The following is a 14,728-nucleotide window of genomic DNA, read 5'->3' as shown; positions in this document are numbered from 1 at the left end:
AATTTGTTTCAAGGAGTAGAGACAATGTAAAGAAACATTGCACTGCACCATGCCTGGCACATAGGAATCTTCAATATAGTAGGTATTCGTCAGAATAGCAGGTATTTTGTGTTGCAGTATGTCTTCACACACACGAGTGTATTGTTACATCCTGTGTAGTTAGGTTAATGTATCTAGACACAATGGTCCTCCAGGCCATGAGACATATCACAGCCACATAACTATAAATAGTTTAATATTTTCTTTTGCTTTCATGGGACAGAATTGTGCATGCATTTCATGAATTAATCTGAACCTCTTCAGCACAATGAGATCTGACGAATCAGTTTCTACCTGCCTGAAATGTTGCCCAGTTTCAGTGAAATTCTTGGCACTTTATACCTGAACCTGTCTGTCTGGGTGACATTCTACAACTGCAGCCAATTCCAATCCCAGCAGGAGTCCATGCATGAAACTAACTAATGCCACTTTATAAAGGGCTTAGGGTTCCTGGCAACTCAAGAAGACAATATTGATGCCCTCATCTTGCTTAAGTGCAGGAATACCAAAGCTAAGATCGAACTCCTGGAATGAATCCTCTGGACAGGGTGAAATATACCATGGAGAATTTAAATTTTCTAATTCAAGAGCCATTACACTCAACATTGATTTTTACATCCTCCTCTTTTCTTCTTCCATATTTTATACAAGCAATTTGAGTCTAAAAGGAAAATGAGATTTCACCAACAAAGTTTTATTTCTCACAAAAAGTATGACCTACAGGCAACATTCGGCAGAGTATTTCTATTCCATCTTCAAGTGGTTTGGGGAACAGTAGCTCTCTCCCAGTTTCTGTGCTATGGATTGATCTTGAACCTCTTGGGAAATTCTCTTAGCCTCCAGAGAGCAGGTGCTAAGAATAGGGCAAATACATAGCTTCAAGTTACTGGTGAAAAGCAACAAATTATCTGTTCCTTAAAAATTAGGATGGGGGGTGGGGCAGGAACCTTCCTTGGTGGTCCACTGGCTAAGACTCTGTACTCCTGATACAGGGGGCCTGGATTGAATCCCTGGTCAGGGAAGTAGATCCCACATGCTGATTAAAGATCCTGCATGCCGAAACTAAGACCCACAAATGCCAAATAAATAAATAAAATACTTTTAAAAAAGAATTGAGTTTTTTCTTGCTTGCTTTTCTTAATTCTGGACTACAACATCATAAGTGGAAATAAATGTCACTGCCCTTAATGCTGAGAAGGCAATGGCACCCCACTCCAGTACTCTTGCCTGGAAAATCCCATGGACTGCGAAGCCTGGTGGGCTGCCGTCTATGGGGTCACACAGACTCGGACACGACTGACACGAATTAGCAGTAGCAGCAGCAGCAGCCCTTAATTCTAATATGTCAAGACCAACCAAAAACTCGAATCAATAACCCTAGCTCTGATTGCCTTTAGGTTCTTACAGTCCCAGGAACCAGCTCAGCCTGGAAAGTTGGGAGAACTTGACTCTTCTCTGGGTGTGCTTGCCTTGAAATCTTGACATCTTCCATTACCTTTATTATAGATGACCATTCTTTATAATCATTATTAATTCACTCATTCAACAAACACTGGTCTGCTGAGTTATGGAGTCCTCACATAAGAGAATAGGGACAGTTTATTAGTTATCTAGATGGCTTGGAGCTTGCACCCTCCCAGACACTCTGAGGACACACCCTAAGCCCCAGGCTTAACTCAATCTGATCATCCAACCCAGGTGACTTCCAGCAGAATGTGGTTCCCCACCTTTGGGGACGTGGGGTTCTGAATGTCATGTGGGCTAACATGAGGTCTTGTTCTTAAATGCTAAGCTCCTGAGTACAACCAACTGTTTGTACTTTCGTTTACACATGGCCTGAGTTTTGCCTCAGCTCTGTGCACAGGTATGAGAAAGCCTTAAGGAATCCTTTCCTCATCTGCTTCTGAAGCACAGCATCCTCCCTTAAGTACTCACGACAAGGGCGGGGACTGCATTTGAGTTCAACATTCTATCTTTACTCATGTTCAGCATAGACCCCAGCCCTGGTAAGGCATTAATACTGATAAATGAGTGAGTGGATAAATGAACAAATGAACAAAATAGCCTTTGCTTCCCAGACTACTGGGAAGTCTATCCAATCTCACTCCACAGGGTCATTGTTCAGGTTCCTTCTCAGCCAGAACTACCAGGCCAGACCCAAGGAGGGCCTAACCCACAGGTTGCTCAAGGGTCAACTCTGTTTCCTGGTATCAGTAGGTATTCAGTCAATAGTTATTATTTTGATGCAGTATTTGAAGTTGCATTAAGGCCATGCTCTAACTCCATCAGAAGAGACAAAGATGTGGTGGACAGAGCTTTGTAGCAGTAATCAGAAGCCCTGGGTTTGAGTCCATTTTGCCCCTTTTCTCACTGTGACTTTGACAAATCTCTCTTATCTCCAGCCCCAGATTTCCTTCATCTGTATGAAAGAAATCAATATAATGATATCTGCTTTCCATGGCTCACAGAGTGACTGCAGAAGTTGTATTTGACAAGGTATATAAAAGCACTGAGAAAACTGTCTAGCAGAAACACATACAGAAATATTTCAAGAGGCAATTTGCCAACATTAATTAAATATCTCTAAGCCCAAGGTAAGAGAAACCCAAGTAAGATGGTAGGTGTTGCAAGAGGGCATCAGAGGGCAGACACACTGAAACCATACCCACAGAAAACTAGTCCATCTAATCACACTAGGACTACAGCCTTGTCTAACTCAATGAAACCAAGCCATGCCTGCGGGGCAACCCAAGACAGGCGGGTCATGGTGGAGAGGTCTGACAGAATGTGGCCCACTGGAGAAGGGAATGGCAAACCACTTCGGTATTCTTGTCTTGAGAACCCCATGAACAGTATGAAAAGGCAAAATGATAGGATACTGAAAGAGGAACTCCCCAGGTCATTAGGTGCCCAATATGCTGAGTGCCCAGGAGATGGTGATGGACAGGGAGGCCTGGCGTGCTGCGATTCATGGGGTCACAAAAGAGTCGGACACGACTGAGCGACTGAACTGAACAGAACTGAACTGAAGGCTTTAAAATAAAGTTTTCAAACTCTTTCGACTACAGCCCTTTGGAAAGAACAAATTTTACATCACAGGCAGGTGATACATTCATCATAAAACAAACATTTAACAAAACGGAACTTATGTTACTCTCATTTTTAGTTTGGCTCTCTTTTGTTTTCTTCTCTCTTCCTTTTTCTTAAATGCAGGTCATTAATTTCACAAGGCATGGTTCCGAATCTCAGGAGCACCTTAAAAATGTGATGCCCTGGCCCTCCCCACTGAGAGTCTGAATCAACTGTCTTGGGTGGGGCCTGGGCATCTGCCTTCTTAGAAAGCCCCAGGTGCTTCTATTGTACAGCCAGGACTGAGAACCACAGAACTGATGGTTTCTAGCTCACAGCTGAAAAACCACTCCATTTGTTTACATCTGGGTCTGCTAAACACTCTCGGAATGTCATCCCACCCCCATCCCGCTGAGGCGCCTCTGGTTGCTTGAATGGACCACTCACTTCTGTGGCTCAAAGTGCACCAGGAAAAACACAGCAAGCAGGAAGGTCAAAGCGGGGCCTGAGCTTCATGGGCGGCCTCTTTTGTTCTCCCCAGATGGCCAAGAAGGCCCATGAAGAGCAAAACCTGCAGGGGACTTGGAGTATTTCACTGAAAGTGAAGGGACCCTCCAAGAAGTTTTGCTTGAGTAGAAGAGGCTAAGAAAAAGTAAAGAGAAACTGCCAGACACCAGGCCTGCTCACACAGTAGAGGAAGTTGTGCCTGTGCAGAGGTAGGGGTCCCAGTAGAGCCCAGAAGACAAGTTGAGGGGTGTGGGGTGTGGGGAGGACTTCACCACCTAGCCTTTTCCTCCTTCCAAGTGTGAAGGAGGAAATAGAAAGCTTCTCCAGCCTCAGCTCATCTCTGCCCTCGAGAAAACAGGTCCAAAGCACTGCCCTGCTCACCTGGTTGGAGGCAACCGCAGCCCACCGAGAGCAGAACCAGAATGCAGAAGGAACCACAGACACAGGTGGTTCTGTGTCCCTGCCCTACCTACTCTTGGACACATGGATGGGATCAGGAAACCTGACCTGGATCTGTGTACCATGGGTTCAAAAGCCAAAGCTATGTCTGATGCATAGTCCCTGGACTGACTAACCAGACATTATACTAAGAGTTACCATTTACTGGGCAACTCTGTGAGCTAAGTATATTATATACACTATCCCATCCAATTGCACAACAGCATTTCAGACCTGCATTTTTAAGGAGCTCACCCAGGGTCATTCTAGGATGCTAACACAAGTTGGTCCCCACTCCAGATCCCTTAATGTAGTTCAGGATCTCTCAGCACTACTGCCATTTGAAATGAAAATGAAAGTCGCTCAGTCATGTCCAACTCTTTGTGAACCCATAAACTATATATAGTCCATGGAACTGTCCACACCAGAATGCTGGAGTGGGTTCCCTTTTCCAGGGGATCTTCCCAATCCAGGGATCGAACCCAGGTCTCCCACATTGCAGGCAGATTCTTTACCAGTTAAGCCCCCAGGGAAGCCCAAGAATACTGGAGTGAGTAGCCTATCCCTTCTCCAGTGGATCTTCCCAACCCAGGAATTGAACTGGGGTCTCCTGCATTGCAGGGGGATTCTTTACAAGCTGAGTTACCTGGAAAATTCTTTACTGTGAAGGGCTATCGCATGCATTATACAACATCTAGCAGCATTTCTGGCCTCTACCCATTAGATGCCAGTGACATCTCTCTCCTTTCCAGCTATGGAAATCAAAAATATCTCTAGACATTGCCAATTATCTTGGTGGCCTGGGGGTGAAAGGGATGTAAAATCATTGCCCCTGCTCCTTATTAAGAACACCTGCTCTAGTCTCAACCACCCTGCGGTATTGTTTCCTGGGTGTGAAATACCATTCAGAACAGAGACGGAGCAAAGGCCAAATGCCGCTATAGAAGGGATAAGCAACAAAAATAGCCCCATCCTACAGTCATACAGTGGCCTCTCAGTGTCTGTGGGGATTGCTTCCAGGATCCTCCTGGCATACCAAAATCTGTGCATGCTCAAGTCCTTTATATACACTGGCACAGTATTTGCATGTAACCTATCCACATCCACCCACATACTTTAAAACACCTCTAGATTACTTACATTACCTAATACAATGTAAATGTTATGTGAATAGCTGTAAGTACAATGTAACTGTTTCATGTAAAATAAATGCTGTGTAAGTAGTTGCTTGGGCATGACAAGTTCAAGTTTTGTATTCTGGAACTTTCTGGGATTTTTTTTTTAACTTTTTGTTTTGTATTGGGATATAGCCTATTAACAATGCTGTGATTGTTTCAGGTGAACTGAGAAGGGATTTAGCCATGCATATACATGTATTCATGCTCCTCCCAAATTCCCCTGGGATTTTTTTTTTTCCCTGACTATTTTCTGACATTTATTTCAACTGACATTTTAAGGCTAGACAAGAAAAATTTAAACCTAAAAATTTTCTCTGACCGTTGGCCTCCTCCCTCCCATCCCCTGGCCATTGTGCGTCTGCATTATGCATTAAGCAGATTTCCCAATGGCAGCAATCCCTGCTCAATCAGAAAGATCACTTGTGCTTCTTCTGGCAGTCACACAACTCTTTAGAAGACAGCATTCCTTTGCCAGTCCTTAAGAAGTCATGATGACCCACCTTCATCTTCTAACTGTAGACATCTTTGGTGAGCTTTATGTACAATACCAATATATCATTTTCCTTAAATATAGTAACTGGTATAGAATAGATTGGTCAGAGAACCTGGGGAGATACTGGCTCACACCTAGTGGAGCTCTTCACTTGGATACTTACTTAGGACCTTATTAATGCCACTAGCTGCATTACTTGTATTCCTCCTATTGAATAAGATGATTGTTTCTCGCATGACCAAATATGTGGCCAAGGCTCTGGTAAAATTAATGATGATTCAGTTCAGTTCAGTTCAGTCACTCAGTCATGTCCGACTTTGCGACCCCATGAACTGCAGCACACCAGGCCTCCCTGTGCATCACCAACTCCTGGAGTCCACCCAAACCCATGTCCATTGAGTTGGTGATGCCATCCAACCATCTCATCCTCTGTCGTCCCTTCTCCTCCTGCCCTCAATCTTTCCCAGGATCAGGATCTTTCCAATTGAGTCAGCTCTTCGCATCAGGTGGCCAAAGTATTGGAGTTTCAGCTTCAACATCAGTCCTTCCAATGAACACCCAGGACTGATCTCCTTTAGGATGGACTGGTTGGATCTCCTTGCAGTTCAAGGGACTCTCAAGAATCTTCTCCAACACCACAGTTCAAAAGCATCAATTCTTCTGTGCTCAGCTTTCTTCATAGTCCAACTCTCACATCTATACATGACCACTGGAAAAATGATAGCCTTGACTAGATGGACCTTTGTTGACTAGGTGACTTAAAATGATTGACGAAATATACAATTCTATAAGATCGATGATTATAATAGTGTAACTCTAGATGTGGGAAGAAGCAACAAGAGGGAACCATTTCCCGGACCATATTTCAGGCTGGCCAGAGGCTCTGGCTACTGTTAACAGAGTCTTGTCCACTAACAGCACATTGAGAAGCCTGTCAAAGAAATCCTTGCCCAACCTGGGAAGGAGTGTTCCTAGCCTCATGAGACAAAGCAGTCACAAAATGCCTCCCAAATCATGGTCGAAATTAAGACTGAAAAGGAGGGGATTGTAAAAATAAAGAATGTTGTCCACCATCAATTCTACAAGGATTAAGTCATCAGCCACTTTGGTCACTGACCTATGCAGTACACCTCAAAAGGAATTCAGGGCAAAGATCAGGATGAGGCATTTTGTGCTACAGAAAAACAGAAATTGACCCTCAGGTGGTTAACGTATTTTCAGGAGAAAATCTTATGAATCCAGCTTCTAGACTCTTCCCATACTTACAGGGCACTAAAACCGTCAACTAGGACACCTGTTCCTTGCAGATAGCAATAACTCTACCAAGATGTGTGCTTGATTGCATGTACCCTCTTCTCCAAAGTCACATCTAGACTGGCCACAACCTTCACCTCTTTGGAACAGTTCTCAGGCCTCTCTGAGAGACTGTCTCCCAGATTATAATGCTCAGGTTGGTTTGAATAAAATGTTCCATTTCTTTCTTAGCTTGACTATGGATTAATTCTTTCACTGACATTTCCATCCCCGGCTGGTTGAACCTGATGAGGCAGACTCCATCCCCCACGCCAGCCCCCACAGAGAAGGCAGACTGTCTATCACTTTACAATTCACTAAGTAATTTTAGAGCCCTTATTTCCTTTTATGGCATATGAGTACATAGCAGGATCTAATCCTGAAAGAATTTATCCATATCAAAAAATATAAACCCTGTTGAGAGATCCATATATTTAGCTTTCTCCAAGAAATTGAGCCCATCTTTGCATGAAATGTTCCCTTGGTATCTCTAATTTTCTTGAAGAGATCTCTAGTCTTTCCCATTCTGTTGTTTTCCCCTATTTCTTTGCATTGATCGCTGAAGAAGGCTTTCTTATCTCTTCTTGCTATTCTTTGGAACTCTGCATTCAGATGCTTATATCTTTCCTTTTCGCCTTTGCTTTTCGCCTCTCTTCTTTTCACAGCTATTTGTAAGGCTTCCCCAGACAGCCATTTTGCTTTTTAGCATTTCTTTTCCATGGGGATGGTCTTGATCCCTGTCTCCTGTACAATGTAACGAACCTCATTCCATAGTTCATCAGGCACTCTATCTATCAGATCTAGTCCCTTAAATCTATTTCTCACTTCCACTGTATAATCATAAGGGATTTGATTTAGGTCATACCTGAATGGTCTAGCGGTTTTCCCTATTTTCTTCAATTTGAGTCTGAATTTGGTAATAAGGAGTTCATAATCTGAGCCTCAGTCAGCTCCTGGTCTTGTTTTTGTTGAGCTTCTCCATCTTTGGCTGCAAAGAATATAATCAATCTGATTTCGGTGTTGACCATCTGGTGATGTCCATGTGTAGTGTCTTCTCTTGTGTTGTTGGAAGGTGTTTGCTATGACCAGTAACAGAAGCAGAAGATATTAAGAAGAGGTGGCAAGAATACATGGAAGAACTGTACAAAAAAGATCTTCATGACCCAGATAATCATGATGATGTGATCACTAATCTAGAGCCAGACATCTTGGAATGTGAAGTCAAGTGGGCCTTAGAAAGCATCACTACGAACAAAGCTAGTGGAGGTGATGGAATTCCAGCTAAGCTATTTCAAATCCTGAAAGATGATGCTGTGAAAGTGCTGCACTCAATATGCTAGCAAATTTGGAAAACTCAGCAGTGGCCACAGGACTGGAAAAGGTCCGTTTTCATTCCAATCCCAAAGAAAGGCAATGCCAAAGAATGCTCAAACTACCGCACAATTGCACTCATCTCACATGCTAGTAAAGTAATGCTCAAAATTCTCCAAGCCAGGCTTCAGCAATACATGAACCGTGAACTCTGATGTTCAAGCTGGTTTTAGAAAAGGCAGAGGAACTAGAGATCAAATTGCCAACATCCGCTGGATCATCAAAAAAGCAAGAGAGTTCCAGAGAAACATCTATTTCTTCTTTATTGACTATGCCAAAGCCTTTGACTGGGTGGATCACAATCAACTGTGGAAAATTCTGAAAGAGATAGGAATACCAGACCACCTAACCTGCCTCTTGAGAAATCTGTATGCAGGTCAGGAAGCAGCAGTTAGAACTGGACATGGAACAACAGACTGGTTCCAAATAGGAAAAGGAGTATGTCAAGGCTGTATACTGTCACCCTGCTTATTTAACTTCTATGCAGAGTACATCATGAGAAACCCTGGACTGGAAGAAACACAAGCTGGAATCAAGATTGTCAAGAGAAATATCAATAACCTCAGATATGCAGATGACACCAACCTTATGGCAGAAAGTGAAGAGGAGCTAAAAAGCCTCTTGATGAAAGTGAAAGAGGAGAGCAAAAAAGTTGGCTTAAAGCTCAACATTCAGAAGACGAAGATCATGGCATCTGGTCTCATCACTTCATGGCAAATAGATGGGGAAACAATACAAACAGTGTTATACTTTATTTTTTTGGGCTCCAAAATCAGTGCAGATGGTGACTGCAGCCATGAAATTAAAAGACGCACTTACTCCTTGGAAGAAAAGTTATGACCAACCTAGATAGTATATTCAAAAGCAGAGATATTACTTTGCTGACTAAGGTCTGTCTAGTCAAGGCTATGGTTTTACCTGTGGTCATGTATGGATGTGAGAGTTGGACTGTGAAGAAGGCTGAGCGCCGAAGAATTGATGCTTTTGAACTGTGGTGTTGGAGAAGACTCTTGAGAGTCCCTTGGACTGCAAGGAGATCCAACCAGTCCATTCTGAAGGAGATCAACCCTGGGATTTCTTTGGAAGGAATGATGCTAAAGTTGAAGCTCCAGTACTTTGGCCACCTCATGTGAAGAGTTGACTCACTGGAAAAGACTCTGATGTTGGGAGGGATTGGTGGCAGGAGGAGAAGGGGACGACCGAAGATGAGATGGCTGGATGGCATCACGGACTCGATGGACGTGAGTCTGAGTGAACTCTGGGAGATGGTGATGGACAGGGAGGCCTGGCGTGCTGCGACTCATGGGGTCGCAAGAGTTGGACATGACTGAGCAACTGAACTGAACTGAAGAAATTGAGGGAAAGGAACATATAGTGAAATTCATATTAACCCTTAGCCTTGGAAGCCATTAGGAGAAAAAAAAAAAAAACCCAACAGTTCTTGCTAATGCATTGTCTTAAGTAAGAGGCCGCATTATGTGAACTTCTAGGAGGAAATATCTGTTTCTCATACCTTGTCTCCTGCACATACTTCACTGAAACACAGAGAATTCTCACTAAATGTTGAACATTTTATGAAACAGCTATTTCATAGTAACCATAAATTATTTCATTAAAATTAAGGTAAAATTAACTGAATATAATAAAATTCATAAATTTGTAAAAACTGATACAATCAGTTTGGTATTTACGAAAGAGCTGAGAATGCAGTGCCAGGTTCTTCCTCTCTATCACTTAAAAAAAAAGAAAAAACAGAACAAAACTCCAATTTAACTGAAACAAATGTTCCTCAGAATCATCCTTTTCAATATATGCCAAGAGAACTAGAGCTATGCCATTAAAATAATATTTCATTGGATCAGGGAGAAAATTATAGGAGAAGCTTTTAAACAATTTTCCTTCAGCTTTTTACCAAACTGTTACACCTAATACACACTCAAAACTGGACTTTTCATATTTTAAAATACGTGCATGCTCAGTTGCTAAGTTGTGTCAGACTCTTTGCAACCTCATGGACTAGAGCCCGCCAGGTTCCTCTGTCTAAGAGATTTTCCAGGCAAGAATACTGAAGTAGGTTGCCATTTCCTTCTCCAGGGGATCTTTCTGACCCAGGGATTAAACTGTAGTCTCCTGCTTGGCAGGTGGATCCTTTACCTCTGAGAAGTCCAATAGGAATTCAAAATAAAGTAGCTAGCTATGGTTGCTATTAAGGTCACTCTTAAAACACTCCTGAGAGGACAGGTTCATTTGCAAAGCCCAGCCAAAGGGACTATCACTACTTGGACATACAAATTTTTACATGGCTTAAAAGGAATTTTAATACAAAACGATCAATAAACACTCAATAACATAAAGAGCCAGACGCTGTGGAGCACTGATTATGTAAAGGACACTGATCTCAGGGTTCTACACACACAAATCTTACTTCATCTCCATCACAGCCCCATGAGGTACCTGCTCATCATATCTTCATGTTAGGGTAAGAAAATGGAGGCCAAAAGAGATGAGTAATTTGTCCAAGATCACAGTTAAATCAAGATTCAAGCTAAGGGTGTACTGAAACTTCAGGTTATACAACCTGAGCAGGGGGGAAATGGAATTTAGGGAAACAAAGGCAGAAAAGGGATATGTAATTTTTCATGCTATGTGCTATGGAATCCCAAAACTAAAATGGATTTTCAGAAATCATTCTCTTCCCCTTGATTCTGTATAGATCTTTTCACATAAAAACTTAGGTATCAGGCAATGACACCTAATTACCAATATTACCTATTGGTAATGACCAATAGGGTAAGTGACTTTCTGACTACCTTTTTTGCTGGAAAACACAAGTCTTTTGTTCATTTTGCTTTTGGTAAAAAATACAAGGGGATGGAAACTGCCTGGTACAGAGGACATGGAAGGGGAAAAGAAAGGCTGATCTTCTCCAGCCCCCAAAGCTATAAGGTGTTGGTACGTGTTAAGTCACCTCAGTCGTATCTGACTCTTTGCAACCCTATGGATTGTAGCCCGCCATGCTCCTCTGTTCACGGGATTCTCCAAGCAAGAATACTGGAGTGGGTTGCTGTACCTTCCTCCAGGGGCTCTTTCTGACCCAGGGATGGAACTTGAGTCTCTTATATCTCCAGCATTGGCAGGCAGGTTCTTTACCACTAGCACCACCTGGGAAGCCCCCAAACCATAAGCTATGACAGAGTATAATACTCTGTGCTCAGTTGCTGTTGTGTCCAACTCTTTGCAACCCCATGGACTGTAGCTCAGCAGGTTCCTCTGTCCATGGGATTTCCCAGGCAAGAATACTGGAGTGGGTTGCCATTGCCTCCTCTAGGACCAGTTTTTGTTTTTTTTTAACACATGCACCAGAGCACAAACAATCAAATGAAGGCTGCATTTCAAAGCAACTACTTTACAATCCTAAACACATACTCTTTACTGGATGACCCCTGTAGAAGTGCTAGTCCTTCAAGAGGACTTTCATTACTTTAATGGACATACTTCCTATAACAACCCCAATTCTCCACCCAAGTTGGCTCCACACAAGCGTTTGGCTGTTTCCCAACTGCGGAAGGTTTGCCATCACAGAGGCAATTCAGTCAACGTGTTGCCAACTCTGAAGGCAACTCCAAAGCAGGGCTCCAAAATTATTCTCGGCAATGACAGCATCACTAGAATTAGTACACAGCTTGCCACGATGAGGGGTGAGGAAGAAAGGGTGAAACACGAATTTATTTGAATGTATAAATACTTAGGTACTTATTCTAGCATTTGGATAAAGAATTGGAAGAATCAGCTAGCTAGATGTCCAAGTGGATAAATATGCTACCGCAATAATGATAATGCAGATTTTGGTGCAAGGTTCTGACCACCCCGATGGAAAAAAAACTTGTCCTGAAATGACACCTATGAAATTGAACAGATCACTTTACTGTTAACTTGCATACTTATTGATGAGCTTTCCTCTCCATGTAGAAAAAAAAAAAAACGGGCCCAACATATTAAAGAGTGAAAAGTGAAATTGTTATTTGCTAAGTTGTGTATTGTGTACAACTCTGGGAACTCATGGACTGCAGTCTGTCAGGCTCCTCTGTCCATGGGATTTCCCAGGCAAGAATAATGGAGTGGGTAGCTATCCCTTTCTCTGGGGAATCTTCCTCACCCAGGGATCAAACCCAGATCTCCTGCATTGCAGGCAGATTCTTTACCATCTGAGCCAAATACTAGATGCCAAAAGTCTTTGGTCCTCCCAAGAAGCTCAAATCTCAGTATATACTAGAAGATGGACCTATATCTACAGCAGAAAAGAAAAGGAGTAGAGCGTATTCCCTCCCCCTCCCATTGCCCCTTAAAGCCCAGGAACCTCCTCAGGGAAAAATCTACTTAACAGGATTCCCAAGGCCCTAGGTCTTCCTGAATTAGTTGTTATATCAAATAATTAAGGTAATTACCACCCATAATTAACCATATAGAATATATCAATATAAGATGTCAATATTATTTAACTAGTAAAAGAGAGCCAGACACTAAGACAAACAACGGGAGGAAAAAACAAGAAGATAAACCAGACAGTGCACTGGTCATTTGTTTATATTCAGACAGACTCTAGAATGCCCATTCACTGAGGTCCTGAGCAGGCTAGCGTCCTACCAGGTGACCTGGTCAAGGGTGCAGCAACTCAGGGGTGGGTCCAGGCTGTGGACCTCCTAAGAGGGCAGTCAAGGGCAGCCCACCTTCCATGCAGGTAACTCCTATTCACTCCACTAAAGGGAGCCCTCGCCAACAGAAGCAATCCAAAAGTATAATACTCATGTTTACTAGACCGTGGAATGCAATGCATTTGTGGGCGGTTCGTTTGTATGTGTGTACGCTGGAACCTTCCTGATTTTCCTCCAGTTTTTACTCAGAAACAACCTCTCACAAAGTACAAAAGAGGAGGAAGCAAGCAGCACATGTGGATCTAAAAATTACACACACTTTTATTATGAGTTACGCACACACACAGAGGTAGCGCTTACCTATACAATTTGAAAACTCACTCCAGAGCTATTCTGAGCTATAAGCCCAGACCCTTCTCATCGGATCCCAGGGCAAAATCACTTCTAACCCAGCTCAGAAATATGAAATGCAGCCCTAAGCCTGTCCAGTCCACGGGTCTCCCTTTCATGAGTCTGTGCCTAAGGGCCACGGATGCTTAGGACACTGCGGTGCCCACGCAGGTCTGCCAGGTGCGCCCCTCTCTAGTTCCCCTGGTTAAGTTGCCAACGCTGCCCGAGCTCGCTAGGTGGAGGGTCCCTACCCAACCCCATCCAGGGTGGCCCTTCTTGCTCCCTCGCGAGGATGTCCTCTTCAGATGGCCATGACCCCACCGAGTGGGCTGCGTGCCCTAGGCCGAGATGTTCCCTGAGTGCCCGCCCTACAGCTCCGCGGGCCACCTCGGACCCCCGCCGCGGCGTTCTAGCTTTCCAACCCCCCATCCTCCAGAACAGAACCCCGGGTTCTCCGCACAGCTCCGCTCCCCGCGCCCGCCCTCTCGGCGAAACCCCCTCCATCCTTTCCCGGAGAAGTCACTCGCGTCGCCCCACCCTCCACTGTCCGGGGCTCCCCTCCCTGGGGCTTGTCTCCCGCCCCGCCCGCCTCGGGCTTCCTCTCTCCGCACTCCCTTCCAGGGTTCTGCTCCCCTCCGCCCTGCGGAGGGCGCCCCGAGAAGGCCAACTGGGCAGCCCTCATTCCGCACCCCTGGGGACCTCTTCAACCTCAGGATCCTAGTCCTCCAGGATGGGGTCTCGGGACGCCCCAACTTCGAGTTCCTGACCCTCTGCCTCGCCTTCAGGGCTCCTGGACGCCCCAGCACCGGGGGCATGTTGACTCCCCGCCCCCGGGCTCCTCCTCTACCTCGCGATGCTCCTCCGGGGGCCCCCACAGTCGCGATCTTGACATCCTGGTGCTTGCGCCCGGGGGCTCCCCAACAGCCGGGTCCTGACCCGCCTCCCTCCGCGCACCGCGCCGCCAGCCCAGGGACTCACCGGCAGCGGCGGCCGAGCCCGTGCACGCAGCCCAGCCCGCACTCCCGGCCCAAGATCCCGCTCCCAGCTTCCTGCAGGCGGCGGTGACTGCGGCCAGCGCGGGTCGGAGGAGCAGCGGGGAAGAGGGGCCAGCCGGGGGCGGGCTCCGCCCGGCTCCGCCCCTTCCCGGCCCGGGGGCGGGATGCGCAGACCCGCGCACCCACCGCCGCCGCGAGTGCTGCCGGCGAGGAAGTTGACTTACGCCTCTTCCTTCCAGCTGGGGGTCAGGCCCGCAAGGCCCCCTTTCGGCGGCTGAAGGCCCGAGGGGACAGGAGAAAAAG

At 45.1% G+C, this 14,728-nt stretch overlaps 1 protein-coding gene across 3 annotated transcripts in view; it reads right to left on the bottom strand.

Annotated features, from left to right (window-relative positions):
- Positions 1-14,503, bottom strand: part of PAQR8 (progestin and adipoQ receptor family member 8) — a 42,761-nt gene extending 28,258 nt beyond the window's left edge. For all 3 annotated transcript variants that reach the window (XM_060403725.1, XM_012100845.5, XM_042236746.2), the window contains exon 1: positions 14,409-14,503. The gene's annotated coding sequence lies outside the window, so the exon portion shown is untranslated. The remainder of the gene's footprint in view (positions 1-14,408) is intronic.
- Between the last annotated feature and the right edge of the window lie 225 nt (positions 14,504-14,728).

This window comes from Ovis aries, chromosome 20 (assembly GCF_016772045.2).
Source record: "Ovis aries strain OAR_USU_Benz2616 breed Rambouillet chromosome 20, ARS-UI_Ramb_v3.0, whole genome shotgun sequence".
NCBI lineage: Eukaryota > Metazoa > Chordata > Mammalia > Artiodactyla > Bovidae > Ovis > Ovis aries.
Note: the sequence above shows the minus strand (reverse complement) of the source record. Positions and strands in the feature narration are given on the sequence as shown.